General features: G+C 40.5%; 1 pseudogene; it reads right to left on the reverse strand.

Moving 5' to 3' along the window:
- Positions 1 to 855: 855 nt before the first annotated feature.
- Positions 856 to 1,786, reverse strand: LOC133067732 (olfactory receptor 4C11-like; annotated as a pseudogene).
- Between the last annotated feature and the right edge of the window lie 15,743 nt (positions 1,787 to 17,529).

A 17,529-nucleotide genomic window follows, 5' to 3' on the forward strand; every position in this document is an offset into this window, starting at 1 on the left:
AAGCTCACATAAATATATCTTCCTTGATTTGCAGCTTTTATGCTATAATCATAATAAAGCAATATTTAAACATACTATTATAATTGGTATGAGTCAACAGAAAACTTAATAGATCCCTCAAAATAGAAGGAATCATTTTGATAGCAAAAAGTTTTTTTTTTTTTTTTTTACAGAAAGAATGTTAATATGAGGTCAACCCCAATAATCAGAAGCTCCCTAAGGGAAAAATACTACAAAAGGGTGAATTTTCTCATAATGTTCTATCCCTTTTCTAAAACAATTAGGCAAATATACAAAAAAAAATTGAACTATAACCCAAGAAAAAGAAGAGAGGTTTCCTAGATTAAATATTTTGTCTTTATAATATGTATATACTATTATTATTTGAACCTGGTGATTTTTACTGAAGTCAGTAAGAACAACCAAGTTAAAGGTCCATGATCAGACATTTGATCAAAGTATCTAAGAAATAAACTCTTTGAGATAAAACTATGTCAGGCTGTAGATAAAAGCATATAGTGTAATGTTAAACAGAGAAATCCAGAAGTCACCACAAGAGAGGAAAACAGTAGATCAAAACCACAGTGATATTAGACAGACAAGAGAGGCAGAGACAGCAGTGAATAATAACTAAGAACATGATCTTACATGACTGTGTGTACCTGATGCTGCTGGTTATACAAATATTTGACTCAATACTAACTAGCATGTGTGGTCACATTGCCTGTTTTACTAAAGGAAATAATTTTCATGCTCTGAGTTAAGATTATAATAACTTCACAATAAGAGGATATTATTGTCTGTGAGCTTCTTTTATATCAATCCAAACTATGAAGAAAACTTTGAAACTTCCCTTCATCTTTTGTCATCTGAGACCAACTTCTTGCTCCATAACTTCAACATGGCATTTTTCACTTCTGCATTCCTCAGGGTACAAATCAGAGGGTTGATCAAAGGTGTTTCAAGTGTATAAAACACAGCTATCATCTTATTCATGGAGAAAGTGGTGGCAGGGTGTGTGTATAAATATGCAAGGACCAAAGAACAAGATGACCACGATGATGTGGGAGATGCAGGTCGACAGAGATTTTTTCTTCCCTTCAGCACTGTGGTTTCTCAGAGAATGTAAGATGATAGCATAGGAGAGCATCAGAATGACAAAACTCACTGTAGAGATGGCCCCGCTGCTGGACACCAAAAGTAGGTTGGTCACAAAGGCGTCTGGACAGGCAAGTTGTAACAAAGGCTGCAAGTCACATAAATAATGGTCAATCACATGGGGACCACAAAAAGGTAAACTCAGGGCCAGAGAAATCTGAGCTAAAGAATGCACAATGGACCCCACCCAGGCCACAGCCACCAACACACCACAGACTTGATGACTCATGAGGGTCGTGTAGTGCAGGGGTTTACAGACGGCCACATAGCAATCAATAGCCATGAGGACAAGGATGAAGATCTCCAGGCAGCCAAAGAAATGGAATGAAAAGACTTGGACTATGTACTCATTGAGAGAGATAGTGACCTTCTTCAAAAGGGAGTCAGCAATCATCCTAGGGGCTATGCATGTAGAGAAGCAGGCATCAGATAAAGATAAATGGAAAAGGAAGAAATACATGGGACTCCCAAGTGCCCTGCTGGTCTTGATGGTAGTAATAATTAGAAAGTTCCCCAACAAGGTCCCCAAATAGATAATCAAGAAAGTGGCAAACGCTATTTTCTTCCTAACAGGATCTTGTGTCAACCCAAGCAGAATAAACTCAGCCACATTATTATTCAGCTGCATGATTTTATAAATGCAAAGAAGGAGTGAGTTTTAAATACTTTATCAGCAAAAAATAGAAAAGGATTAATTCATGGTATGATGTGTGATTTTTAGAAATATTTTAAGTAAGATAAATATTCTTCAACATGGACATTTTAGTTGTGGTTTCTTAACAAGGCACCTCAACACTTAATTTGTAATGACAACTTCATGGGGTCATTATGAGTCCCTTGTAAGATTGTGAAAAGTAAACTTTTCTATAGCACTCTTCAAATACAACCATTTTTGCATTTTACATGATTTTCATTAATTTTGCCTAATGAATATAAAGAAATACAGCTCCATTATATTAACTTAATTACTTTTCATGTTCATTTAATCAGGGGGGAGGGAGCATGTTTGGATAGTGTATCAGTTGGCATTTTGGATATATTTTACTGCCTTTGGAAGTTCATAATATAAATGTAAAAATCACAGCCTGGTCTCATCCCTTAAAAATGTCTCCATATATAGATGATATATATATATATATATATATATATATATCACTGTTTGTTATATTTGCTTATAGAAATGTTTATTTTTATTAGTTTATAATATGATCCACTCCATTGTGCATTCCATTCCATATGTGACACCTTCAAAGAGTAAGATGAGGCCCTTATAATCTTTATAATGTCCTTACTTTGAAACAACTTTATGATATTTATTACTTGACATACACTAATGGAGAGAAGTGAACATTCTTCAATGGAGAGAAGTGAACGTTCTTCAGTGGTTGATAATATCACAAATATTTCCATTTCCAGTTTTCCTTTTTCCCATTTCTGAAAACACCCTTCAAACAATGCAAATTTCCAGAGTTTACATGTAAATTACTAGGGGTATTCACTCAATAGTTTACATGTTTAAACTTCAAATGCTATGCTTAAGCATTTTAGAACAGAGGTCCTTTGAAGAGATGTCAGCAGATAGTTACTTTTGGGTCTAATCATGGTTGTAATCCCCAGTAGAATTTGTTTTATCTGGGTACCCAAAATCTCCACATTACTGTAATAGAACAAATATTCAAAAGATAGAGGAACATATAATGTTAGTCAAGAGGAACAGTGGATAGTCAGTAACTGCCTATATTCAAACTGTTTTCTGTCTTTGCAAAATCAATCTTACTCTACTTTGAAACGTCATTTCCTTCAATGAAGAGTTAGTATTTTTTCATGTGTGGAAAAAATATTATCACTGATTTCACTTCATAGAACAAAATCTTTCCTTTAGGTTTTCATTGTCAATATGATGTTGAAAAGAACACCATTTGCAAGTAAAAATACAAACTGAATGTGACAAATTTAAATATAATTTGGAAAACTTACCCCACTGTATCCATCCTCAGTTCCACCCATATCTTCAGTGCATCATCTTGAAAGCTGTGAGCCACCAAAGCATAAAATGATAAACCAAATAGGCAATGATTCTTATTTGTTATTTTTCTCCCCCTCAATAAATTTTTGTCCCCTCAAAGAAGTTGAATCATGTATTATCTTCCTGCAAATCAAAAACTCCTGCTGGGAAAGTGTCAAAGTTATTTAATATTTCTGATTTTTAAGAAAATAATCTCTTTAAACCATGTAATCATTGGCAAAGATCTTAAATAGTCAGGGAACTAGGTCTTGGTATTTCAGTCAGTGCAATAAACTCTTCCTTTCCATATGCATTTGAATGAGTGATCCATCATGAAGTAGTTGTACTTGAAAATATGGCCTGTGATTGTGGCCATTCTTTTGAGTATATGGCTTTTGTATTGTATGTTATCAATCTCTTTAAATTGTCCATTTCTAGAATAACCTTATTTATACATTAGGACATACACTTGTAAGATAAATTAAGAATCATTAATACATGTGCTTTTTAACATTATAAATACATGTGTGTGTTTAAGTCACTCAGTCATGTCTGACTCTTTGCAAGTCCATGGACTGACACCTCTGTCCATGGAATTTTCCAGTCAAGAATACTGGGGTGTGTTGCCATACCCTTCTCTAGAGGATCTTTCCAACCTAATGATCAAACCCAGGTCCCCTGTCTTGCAGGCAGAGTCTTTACCATCTGAGCCACCAGGGAAGCCCATAAATACACATGATTAATCATTAACTTGCAAGTAATGGTGAATTTTTATCAAATATTCAATCAATAGTGTATTCAGTAGTCTCTTTCCTTCTTTAACTGTAATTTTATTTCTATTTACTCTGTCTTGAAACTCAGGACCCAACTGCTAAGAGTACCTATGGCTGATTCATGTTGAGGTTTGACAGAAAATAACACAATTCTGTAAAGCAATTATCCTTTAATTAAAAAAAAAAAGTAATCTCTTATGAAAGCCATCAGCTATTGCTTTGGGATGAAGGAAATTCTCCAGTTCTTTAAGAGCTTCTTTTATAGCTTTTCTTATGCTATCACATACTATGCTTAAAATCAAAACTGTGCGAGCTTCCTTTAGCTTCTTTCATAGAAGGAGAATTTTTGAAGTCTTCAGGAATTTGCTCTCCCCAGATTCAAACCCAATGCCTTGCACAATGTACATGCTTAATAAGTATTTTTAAGCTGAACCTTCTTAGTTACTTTTTGTAATAGTCATCTGATTGTTTTAGTACTATTCTGATAAAAAACACATTCACATTATTAATTTACTGTCGCCATCTGTATCGTATGTATGGTATGGTGAACAGGTAAATGTGCTCCCAATTTATATGTTTGAAAAAACAAAATGAGATAAATTTTAAATAATTTAATCAGCTCCACAACCTGGAGTAGAACATGTACTCAGAACAGCACCACTTGACCATGTAAGATTTTAGGACTTTGGCACGCCTAAGGTGATCATTGTGATTTTTCTACAATTTTTACATGAATCCTTGGCCCTTCAAGAATGCAAGGACAGCCTTGATATTCTTCCTATCCTTCTAACATCGATTGGTATTTTTCTATATGTCTCTCTGTATGACCATACGTTGACTTTTCCCAGAAGTCAGGTTCTCAAAGGTATCTGACACAAAAACGAGTTGTAATAATCTAGAGACAAAAGTGCACTGATAAAACAGCATTACCTTCTACTAACTACTGCACTTACTTTAAATTTTCAAACACGTTTAGCCAGTTTTAGAATGGTTAAATTTCTCCAAACAGTAATAAAGAGAGTATGTTGAGCTGGGAGCTAAAAGAGATGAGCTGAAAGAAAATCACACAGAAAAGGTGATGAACAAAAAAGAGTGAAACACAAGGTGTCATGTTGATCCTTCTACCTGATAGGGTTGTGTGTGTGCTTAATTGTTCAGTCATGTCTGACTCTTTGCGACCCTGTGGACTGTAGCCTGCCAGCCTCCTTTGTCCACAAGGATTCTCCAGACAAGAATATTGGAGTAAGTTGCCATGCCCTCCTCCAGGGGATCTTCCCAAACCAGGGATTGAACCCGGGTCTCCCACATTGCAGGGAGATTCTTTATGGTCTGAGCCACCAGGGAAGCCTTTCTACTTGACAAATCTGTTTTATTGCAGAAGCCACAGTAAAAACTTTGATTTCCTTAGGACTCTCTTAAACTATACCAGCCTCCCTGATTTGTTTATCTTTCACTCTTATCTTTAGGAAAATCTCTACATTGATTTAATTTCTATGAAAAATGTACCTTTCTTTGTGGGAAGGTGAACAGATCTACCCAAGTTTCTTTATCCCTCAAAAGCCTAAATTAGAGAAAGATGGAAATTTCCCTCCCACGTATATGGCACATTACCCTTCGCCTTCATTATGCAGTTCTTAACCTCCACTTTGCTATATTTCCTCTGAACCTTCCATCAGGTACAGTTATCCACTGTTTCAAAATAAATCCAGATGCATGTCAACTACAAGCTATATTCTTAAAATATCATTTTAGAAACATACAAAGAGTAATAATTTTCATCTGTGATATACAGTTTCTATTTAAAGCTATCTCTCGGATGTGGAGAGGTTGGCATTCTCCAAGAAGCTTATGCCACAGTCACCATCTGTATTAATTTCTACTTTCTTCTAAAGGGGAAAAAGACATATGGAAATATATTGTTAAATTTGCTAAATTATTCTGCATGATGCCTCTCTCTTTACAATCATGTGAGTAGTCTGTCACTTACTTGTTAGAACCCTCTAAATCAGCATCAAGGCTTTCCATCCCTTTTTGAAAACAGCCTTTTCATGGAATGCTGAAAAAAATAGTACATTCTAAAGGGAATATTTTAAGACATAATGGTGTTAGATATTAGCATCACATAGAGTAGTGTTCCCTAAAGTTTCCCTTTCTTTTCTCATCAGAAACATCTCCAATGTTGTAATAAGTTTAAGTTTTGGTTTGTACTCTTAGCCAGTAAAAGAGTAATTGCCCCTCCTTATACTCAGGAACCAAGTATGGAAAAGGGTTTGAAGGCAATAGGTGCCCCAGGCTGACCAAAGATACCAGGGAAAAAGAGGAAAATTCAAATGGATGGCAGGGAGGATGACAGAGGAGACAAAGAAGAAGAAGAAGAAGAAAAAAAAAGACTTTGATAAAAAAAAAAAGTGGATCACCAAGAAGCTACTCTGCTCCACCTAGTGCTCTAGGGTGCCCCTTTGTTCTTATTCTTGTTCTCTATCTCTTGTAAACTATGTTTAATTACAGCCAGGGGAAGGCACCATGGTGCTTGAAACAAGATTTTATTCTGTGTGCTAGAGCTCTCCTTCACCTAGAAACCACAGATTTGTAGCAAGTAGTCTGAGGATTGAAATGTATATGAACACTGAGTAGAAATCTTTTTTTTTTTTTTTTTGCTAATTCATTTCCATTTGTTTTGCTAACTAATAAAGAGACACTTATTAAGGAAAACATCTTATTAAAATAATTTTTCTTCACTATTGAGAAACGTCACTATCTTTTCTTCCTAATAGAATTGCTGAAAATGTAGACTGGGAAGTCCTGCCTAATTTTACCATAATGAAGACAGCCCAATTAAAAATTAAGTCAACAAAAAAGGAAGCAGAACCAACCAATAGAAGAAACCCATTTTTATAAGTTTTCAACTGTAGAATTCATTCATTTCCAAACAATTTTACCATCTTTCATTTATTCTGTTTATATTATTGTTTTTTTGTGCATGTATGCCTGCTCAGATGTGTCCACTCAGGCATGTCTGATTCTTTGCAACTTCCATAGACTAGTCTGCCAGGCTCTTCCATCCATGGATTTTTCCAAGCCAGAATACGGGAGTGGGTTGCCGTTTCCTACTCCATACTGCTTTTTTGCATTTATGTAAATAATAAAATGAATCCTAGTAAATTTACTGCCATCTCAAGAACTAAATATTACCCATAATTAAACATTTTAAACACTTTCCTATCTGCTGCCCACCTCTTCTTAAAAGTAAGAAGTATTTTAATTTTGTCCTAAAATTAAAATACTTTTATCAATATATATTTTCCCTGGCTTTGAATTTTACAGAACTTTACATCTTTTATGCAGACTTCTTGGAATTGCTTTTATTTTTTTCATCCAACAATACTATGCTTTATTTTTGTTGTTGAATTTAGTTGTAAATTCATTTCCACTGGTATATCACACTCCATTGTGGGATTATTTAAAAATGTTTTTATTCAATATCCAGTCAATAGATATTTGACTGACTACTATGAACAGTAATTATGAACATAAAAATATGTTTCCTAGGAGTGTAATTAATAGGTTTCAGGATATGCCAGTATTCAGATTTACAAACTAATATAAATTTCAGTAAGGAGGAAGGAGAAGCAAATGTGCCAAAAAAGAAGACAAATAGAATATTTGTGAACAGAGTTAAAAACTTTCACACAATTAGCAAATAATTAAATAGAAGTATTTTCTCTTTTGTTGTTGTTGTTTGAATTAAGAACATGGATAAAATTAAAATCTTCAAAACAACCTGAATTCATAGCTTTCAATGTCAGTTTAAAAATGTCAATTATTAACCTCTTTTTCCTTGTTATTTGTAAGATAATTTTTTCAACATTAACGTGATCCAGAGTCCTGTGAAGGAAAGAATTTCCTTGAGGCAGAAAGACTTATTCTTGTTTATTAAACATTATTAAATTATGTGATCTATACAATTAGATTAGAGATTTATGATTATGTTTCTATCAATAAAGAACATATTTATAAAAGCATTTCCGTATTGCTGCATGCTTACATCAGTTACACACAACTTTTAGAATTTAGGGGAAGAGGCATTATAAAGAAGGATCTTAATTACAGTATTGCATAATATCATAGTTCTTTGTTCAACTGAATATGGCCTGGATTCAAATCCCTAGCCAAGTAGAATAATATATTCTGTTGTTTAAATGATGAAGAGATATATCAGATTTGCTCTTCCATTGATTTGTTAAAGAGCTCTATAAATAGATTAACTTCCAGGACCTTGGATCCTAAGTAAATCTAGTACCTAGTATAATGGCATATAATGGCAATCACTCTCTGCAAGTACTTTAAACTATGACAGATTCCTTACATTGAGTGTCAGACTCAAAAAAAATATATTACCTTTATTCTATCTCATCATTTAGAAATTCAATATGAATTGGTGGGAATAGATGAAATGAATAGGTGATAGATGAAATGCAGAGCATGTTCAGAGCAGTGAAAACACTTTCTATGATACTATCGATATAATGATGGACACATATCATTATACTTTTCTCCAAAAGCATGAAATATACAACAACAAGAGAGAACTCGAAGGTAAACTATGGACTTTGGGTTATTATGTGTCAATGTAAGTTCATCATTTGTAACATATTTGGAACAAATCAACTCTAGGAGAAGCTGATAATGGGAGATAATGCCTATGTGTAGGGGTAGGAATATCAATAATCTCAGATATGCAGATGACACCACCCTTATGGCAGAAAGTGAAGAGGAACTAAAAAGCCTCTTGATGAAAGTGAAAGAGGAGAGTGAAAAAATTGGCTTAAAGTTCAACATTCAGAAAACTAAGATCATGGCACCTGGTCCCATCACTTCATGGCAAATAGATGGGGAAACAGAGTCAGACTTCATTTTTTTGGCTCCAAAATCACTGCAGATGGTGACTGCAGCCATGAAATTAAAAGACGCTTACTCCTTGGGAGGAAAGTTATAACCAACATAGACAGCATATTGAAAAGCACAGCATTACTTTGACAACAAAGGTCCATCTTGTGAAGGCTATGGTTTTTCCAGTGGTTGTGTATGGATGTGAGAGTTGGACTATGAAGAAAGCTGAGTGCCGAAGAATTGATGCTTTTGAACTGTGGTGTTGGAGAAGACTATTGAGAGTCCCTTGGACTGCAAGGAGATCCAACCAGTCCATCCTAAAGACGATCAGTCCTGGGTGCTCATTGGAAGGTATGATGCTGAAGCTGAAACTCCAGTACTTTTGCCACCTCATTCGAAGAGCTGACTCATTGGAAAAGACCCTGATGCTGGGAAGGATTGGGGGCAGGAGGAGAAGGGGATGACAGAAGATGAGATGGCTGAATGGCATCACCGACTCGATGGACATGAGTTTGAGTAAACTCTGGGAGTTTGTGATGGACAGAGAGGCCTGGCGTGCTGCGATTAATGGGGTTGCAAAGAGTCGGACATGACTGAGTGACTGAACTGAACTGAGGGGTATCTGAGAGGGGTATATATGTGTAGGGGTATATGAGAAACCTGTACATTCCTTTCAATTAAACTGTGCCTTTATTAAAATTTAATCCAATGTATTTACTCCCTCATGTAGAGGTGTCTACATGAAAATGCCAGGTGTTTCTCTAGAGTATAATTTCTTGGAGCCATGAGCTACATTGAAGCAAGGACTGTGACATACTCTTTAGATCAGCCTTACTTAGAGATGCCTTGGGACTCCAGTTCCTGCCTTTTTCTCATGAAGCAGGGCAGGAAAAAGTGCATTCTCTGAGGTATACACCAAACCATGGTCACTAGCTCTTTCCAATGGAGTCTCTTGGTGTCCGTGGATGATGCAATGCTTTAATTATTCAGAACACTTGGTGCCAAAACTTTATCCACACTAATAGGCACTTTGGTGTGTCAACTCCCCAGTGACAACTTCTTTTAGCAACCAGCGGTTTCTGACAAGAAGCTTTAGACTTAATCCTATTATCGAGCTACTGAAAATGGCTCCTATTAGCAGGCTGCAATTCCCCCAACATAACAAAAGTTCTCTGAAGACATTACATCAGCCACCTTGAATGGCGCCTCTGTCTCTAGTGCCCTGCATAGTCAGAGTTGGAGACCAAGGCCCCTTTCCTTCCTCCCCATCTGTAAGTTCATGCCAACTCTCTGCTTTTACACAGAGCATCTTCCTAAGGTCACTCTCCTCCCACTTCCAGTCACTCAGAGCATTGGCATAGTGCTGTCTTCACATTCAAGACTGTGTGTCCCTTTGTGAAGTGGTCTTTGTTTACATACATGGCACCTAAGGGTACCTTTTCAATGTGTAGCCAATTATTTCTCAAACCTGAGTATTTTTCAAGAGATTGTTAAATAGGTAAGCTCGGAAGTTCAGTTTCATGCCTGGTCTTCAGCCAAAAATTTTTATCAACTTAGAATTCAGCATTTGAAATGTTGAAGAGCTAAACACCTATATTAGTGTCATTTGTGACCTCTCTGCCCCTCTGGGATATGACTGTATAATTTATTGTCATGTACAATCTCCACAGTGATGCTATCACAACTCAGTCACAGGATTCAGATTCATTGTTAATACACACATGTATGTGTGCTCAGTCTCTCAGTCATCTCTGACTCTTTCTGGCTCCATGGACTCTAGTACACCAGACTCCTCTGTCCATGGAATTCTCCAGCAAAAATACTAGAGTGGGTTGCCATGTCCTACTTCAGGGATTTTTCTGACCCAGGGATCAAAACTATGTCTCTTTTGTCTCCTTCATAAACTGGCAGATTCTTTATTACTGTGCTCCAGGAAGCCCCAAGATAGCATATTTACTCTCAAATATTTGTGAACATTTTAGGAGTGACTAGGAGAAAATATCTCCTTATTCATTTCATTTTTTCCACTTCAGTTTCTTGCTGCAAATTAATTAGCAAAATTGCCCAATAGGACTTTCACAATTCTATGTATTTAATTGGGTGTGTGTGCATGTTGAAGAAGCTGAAGTTGAAAGGTTCTGTGGAGACCTACAAGACCTTTTAGAACTAATACCAAAAATAGATGGCCTTTTCATCATAGGGAACTGGAATGAAAAAGTAGGAAGTCAAGAAACACCTGGAGTAACAGGCAAATTTGGCCTGGGAGAAAAAATGAAGCAGGGGAAAGGTTAATAGAGTTCCGCCAAAGAAACGCACTGGTCATAGCAAACCCCCTCTTCTAACAACACAAGAGAATGCTCTATACATGGATATCACCGAAATCAGATTGATTATATTCTTTGCAGCCAAAGACGGAGAAGCTCTATACAGTCAGTAAAAAGAAGACTGGCAGCTGACTGTGGCTCAGATCATGAACTCCTTATTGCCAAATTCAGATTAAATTGAAGAAAGTGGGAAAACCACTAGACCATTCAGGTATGACCTAAATCAAATCCCTAATGATTATACAGTGGAAGTGAGATATAGATTTAAGGGGCTAGATCTGATAGACAGAGTGCCTGATGAACTATGGATGGAGGTTTATGACATTGTACAGGAGACAGGGAGCAAGACCATCCCCAAGAAAAAGAAATGCAAAAAAGAAACATGGCTGTCTGAGGAGGCCTTACAAATAGCTGTGAAAAGAAGAGAAGCCGAAAGCAAACAATAAAAGAAAAGATATACCCATTTGAATGTAGAGTTCCAAAGAATAGCAAGGAGAGATAAGAAAGCCTTCCTCAGCGATCAATGTAAAGAAACAGAGGAAAACAATAGAATGGGAAAGACCAGAGATCACTTCAAGAAAATTAGAGATACAAAGGGAGCATTTCATGCAAAGTTGGGCTCAATATAAGACAGAAATGGTATGGACCTAACAGAAGCAGAAGATATTAAGAAGAGGTGGCAAGATACACAGAAGAACTGTGCAAAAAGATCTTCATGACCCAGATAATCACAGTGGTGTGATCACTCACCTAGAGCCAGACATCCTGGAGTGTGAAGTCAAGTGGGAATTAGAAAGCATCACTACGAACAAAGCTAGTGGAGGTGATGCAATTCCAGTTGAAGTATTTCAAATACTGAAAGATGATGCTGTGAAAGTGCTGCACTCATAATGCCAGCAAATTTGGAAAACTCAGCAGTGGCCACAGGACTGGAAAAGGTCAGTTTTCATTCCAATTAGAAAGAAAGGTAATCCCAAAGAATGCTCAAAATACCACACAATTATGCTCATCTCACACAATAGTAAAGTAATGCTCAAAATTCTCCAAGCCAGGCTTCAGCAATACGTGAACTGTGAACTTCCAGATGTTCAAGCTGGCTTTAGAAAAGGCAGAGGAGCCAGAGATCAAATTGCCAATATCTGCTGGATCATCGAAAAAGCAAGAGAGTTCCAGAAAAAAACATCTATTTCTGCTTTATTGACTATGCCAAAGCCTTCGACTGTGTGGATCACAATTAACTGTTGAAAATTCTGAAGGAGATGGGACTACCAGACCACCTGACCTGCCTCTTGAGAAACCTGTATGCAGTTCAGGAAGCACCAGTTAGAACTGGACATGGAACAACAGACTGGTTCCAAATAGGAAAAGGAGTACGTCAAGACTGTACGTTGTCACCCTGCTTATTTAACTTATATGCCGAGTACATCATGAGAAACACTGGGTTGGAAGAAGAGCAAGCTGGAATTAAGATTGCCAGGAGAAATATCAATAACCTCAGACATGCAGATGACACCACCCTTATGGCAGAAAGTGAAGAAGAACTAAAAAGCCTCTTGATGAAAGTGAAGGAGGAGAGTGAAAAAGTTGGCTTAAAGTTCAACATTCAGAAAACTAAGATCATGGCATCAGGTCCCATCACTCCATGGGAAATCGACAGGGAAACAGTGGAAACAGTGTCAGACTTTATCTTTTTGGACTCCAAAATCACTGCAGATGGTGATTGCAGCCATAAAATTAAAAGAAAATTACTCCTTGGAAGGAAAGTTATGACCAACCTAGATAGCATATTAAAAAGCAGAGACACTACTTTGCCAACAAAGGTCCATCTGGTCAAGGCTATGGTTTTTTCAGTGGTCATGTATGGATGTGAGAATTGAACTGTGAAGAAAGGTGAGCACCAAAGAGTTTATGCTTTTGAACTGTGATGTTGGAGAAGACTCTTGAGAGTCCCTTGGACTGCAAGGACATCCAACCAGTCCATCCTAAAGGAGATCAGTCCTGGGTGTTCATTGGAACGACTGATTCTGAAGCTGAAACTACAATAATTTGGCCACCTGGTGGGAAGAGCTGACTCATTGGAAAAGACCCTCATGCTGTGAGGGATTGGGGACTGGAGCAAAAGGGGATGACAGAGGATGAGATGGCTGGATGGCATCACCGACTCGATGTACATGAGTTCGAGTAAACTCCGGGAGTTGGTGACTGACAGGGAGGCTTGGTGTGCTGCGATTCATGGAGTCCCAAAGAGTCAGACATGACTGAGTGACTGAATGGAACTGAACTGATCTGAATAACTAATTAAAAGTAAAGTTGCTTAGGCGTGTCCAACTCTTTGTGGCCCCATGGACTGTAGCCTACCAGGCTCCTCTGTCCATGGGATTTTCCAGGCAAATGTACTGGAGTGGGTGGCCATTTCCTTCTCCAGGAGATCTTCCTGACCCAGGGATCTAACCTGGGTCTCCAGCATTGCAGACAGATGCTTTACCATCTGAGCCATATAATTCCATTGCTAACACTTGCAAGGGGCTACTCTTTCTGCCCCCTTCTGATGCCTATGTCAGAAGCTTTCTCTACCTCCTTTATACTTTAATACAACTTTATTACACAAAAGCTCTAAGCAATCAAGCCTCGTCTCTGGCCCCAAATTGAATTGAAGAATTCAATTTGGCCTCTGGAGGCCAAGAATTTCAGTGTCTTTGCATGGTTCAGCAATACGTTTCAAGATCATCCTGGAGATTCTGGCCATGTACCCCAGGAACATGGTCAGATAGGGGGTCACCCTTGAGACTGTGGGCTTTTGACCCAGGTGCAGGGTGTTGAAGTGGCGGGAATCCTGGATAATTTGCACATGTGACCCCAGGTAAAGGGTCTGGGAAGGAAGGTCACCTTGGAGACTGTGAATATGTTACCCAAGGTGCAGGGTGTGGGAGATAATGTCACCCTGGAGAATGTAGACTTCTAGCACAAGGGATAAGTTCCTGACTTTGGGGTCTCATGGGAGACTGGATGATTCCGCTCAGACAGTGTGTGAGGATGGGATTCACCCTGGAGACTGTAGATATGTGATCTCAGGTACAGGATTTCCGAGGGGGTCACCCTGGAGCCTGTGAATATGTGATTCCAGGTGCAGGGTTTGCGAGGGAGTCACCATGGAACCTGTGTTTGTGTGACTTCAGGTGAGGTCTACAAAGTTTTGACAAACAGGAGGCTGTGGACATGTGACCCCTATTACAGGGTCTTGGAGGGGGTAACCCTTGTGGCCAGGGTCATGGGACGCAAGGTTATATGTCTGGGAGGTGGGGATACCCTGAGAGTATGGAAGTGTGACCCCAGGTACAGGTGCTGGGAGTTGGTGCCATCCTGAAAATGGTGGACATTTCACCTGAGGTATGGTTTCTGGGAGGTGGGGTCACCCTGAAGACTCTGGACATGTGACCCCACATGCAGGGTCTGGCAGGTAGACTCACCATGGAAAAAGTGGACTTGTGACCCCAGGTACAGGATCTTGAGGATGGGGTCACCTGGAGGCTGGGGACTTGTGACACCAGGTACAGGTTATACAGGGGGCCACCCTCGAGACTGTGGACATGGGATCACAGGTATATGGTATGGGAAGTGCAGTAACCCAGGAGATTGTGGATATATGACAGTAGGTACAGGGTCTCAGGTATGTCACCATGGAAAGTGTGGACATGTGACCCCAGGTGCAGGTTTGGGTGGGGTCACCCTGGAGACTGTGGTCGTGTAACCCAAAGTTCAGGGTAGGAAAAGGGTTTCACCCTGCAGACTGTGGATCTATGACCACAGGTACAGGATCTGGTGGTAGTCACTGTGGCGATGGTGGCCGTATGAAACCTAGTACAAGTTCACAGAGGGAGTCACCCTCCAAGACTGTGTACATGTGACCCTCATTTCAGGGTCTGGGTTGAGGTCACTCTGGAAACTATTTGCCATGTGACTTAGGTGCAGGGTTAGGGGATGCATTCACTTTGGAGATTGTGGTCATGTGACCCCAGATGCACCATTTGGGAGGCAAATCATCTTGGAGACTGGATACGTGACCCTAGATCCAGGGTCTGAATGGGATCCCCCAAGGTGAGATTGTGAATATGTCACTCCAGGTGCAGGGCCTGCGAGGGAGTCACCTTTGAACCTGTCTTTGTGTGACTCCAGGTGGAGGGTCTGGGAAGTGACGACACTCTGGAGACTGTGAACATGTGACCCCATTACAGGGTTTTGGAGGGGGTAACCCTGGCATCCAAGATCATGGACACCATGTTAAATGTCTGGGCGTGTGGTAACCCTGAGACTATGGAAGTGGGACCCCAGGTACAGGTTCTGGGAGTTGGGGCCAACCTGAGTGACTGTGGATGTTTCAACCTAGGTACAGTTTCTGGGAGGTGGCGTCACCCTGGAGACTCTCGACAAGTTACCCCAAGTGCAGAGTCTGGGAGGGGGGCTCACCCTGGAAACAGTGGACTTGTGACCCTAGGTACAGGATCTTAACGGTAGGGTCATCCTGGAGTCTGTCGACTTGTGACACCAGGTGCAGGTTTAGGAGGGGGGTCACCCTGGATACTGTGGATGTGTGATCCCAGGTGCATGGTATGGGAAGTGGGGAAGCCCAGGAGACTGTATATATGACACTAGGTACAGGGTCTGGGGGATGACACCATGGAGAATATGGACTTGTGATCCCAGGTGCAGGTTCACAAGATTCAGGGTACAAAATGGGTCTCATCAGGCAGACTGTTGAACTGTGACCACAGGCAGGATCTGTTGGTGGTCACTGTGGCAATGGTGATCGTGAGAAATCTGGAACAAGTTCAGGGAAGAGGTCACCTGTGAGACAGTGGATATGTGACCTTAGGTGTAGGTACTGCTATGTGGTCACTCTGGAGACTGTGGATGTGTGAGTAAGGTGCAGGGTTAGGGGATGGGGTCACTTTGAAGATTGTGGACATATGACCCCAGATGCACTGATTGGGGAGGCAAGTCATCCTGGATACTGGACATTTGACCCTAGATGCAAGGTCTGAACTGGGTCCCCCAAGACACTAGGATATCTGAACCCAGGTACAGGGTCTGGGATGGGGGTGACCCAGGAAACTCTGTATATGTGACCTCAGGTACAGGGTCTGGGAGGTACGGGGTCGCTCTGGGGACTGCAGGCATTTAATGGCAGGGAAATGGTCTGGAAGGGGTGTCACCCTGCAGGATGTGGATATGTGAGCCCAGGTGCAGTGGGTGAAGTGGGGTTCATGCTGGAAATTGTTGACATGTGACTCCAGGTGCAGGGTATGGGAGGGCGAACATCCTGGAGATTGTGGATGTGTGTAAAGAAGCACAGGGTCTGGCAGGGGAGGGTTACCCTGGAATCTGTGGCCAAGTCACCAAAGGTATAGGGTATGAGAGGTGGGGTCACACCGGATACTGAAAACATGTGACCCAAGTTACAGAGACCAGGAAGGGGGTCACCACGGAGCCTGTGAATCTGTTAGCACATGTGCAGAGTCTGGTAAACACACAAAAGTCTGGAGACATGGGATGCCAGGTGAACGGTCTGGGAGGGAGTCACCCAGGAGTCAGTTGACGTGTGACCCTGGGTACAGGCACTTGTGGTTGGGGAAAGCCTCGAGACTGTGGACATGTGATCCCAGTTACTAGCCCTTGAATGTGGGTAAATCCAGGAGACTCTGTACATGTGACCCCAGGTACAGGGTGGGGAAGTTGGGGTCACCCTGGCGACTGTGCCAATGTGATCCCGTGTACAGAGTCTGGGGAGGCGTGTCTTCCTGGCCACCATGTACATGTAACCCCAGGTACAGGGTTAGAGATATGGGGTCACACTGGAGACTGGGGCAATGTGACCAGAATTACAATATTCTGTGAGGTGTAGTCACCCTGGAGACTGAGGAGGTGTGAGACCTGATGCATGATCTGGGAGACGTTGCCACCCAGGAGACCATGGATGTGTGACCCTAGGTTCACGGGCTTGGAATTGGTGTCACCCTAGAACCAGTGGGTGTTGGAACCCAGTACAATTGTTTGACAGGTGGTGTTACCCTGGGCGCTGTGGACATATGAACCCGGTTGCAAGTTCTGGCGAGTGGGGTCACCCTGAGACTATCTACGTGTGACCCTAGGTACATGGTTTGGGAGTTGGTGAATGTGCCCATGTGACACCATGTACAGTGTCTAGGAGGGTGTTCACGCTAAAGACTGTGCGTATGTGTCCCAAGGTACAGTGTCTGGAATGTGGGGTCATGCTAGAATCTGTGGACATGTGATGCTGGGTGCTGGGGTCAAGAGTCCAGCATCTGGAAGACTGTGGTTATGTGAGCCCTGGTACAGTGATTTGGATGAGTCACCTGTGAGA

Source organism: Dama dama, chromosome 2 (assembly GCF_033118175.1).
Source record: "Dama dama isolate Ldn47 chromosome 2, ASM3311817v1, whole genome shotgun sequence".
Lineage (NCBI taxonomy): Eukaryota > Metazoa > Chordata > Mammalia > Artiodactyla > Cervidae > Dama > Dama dama.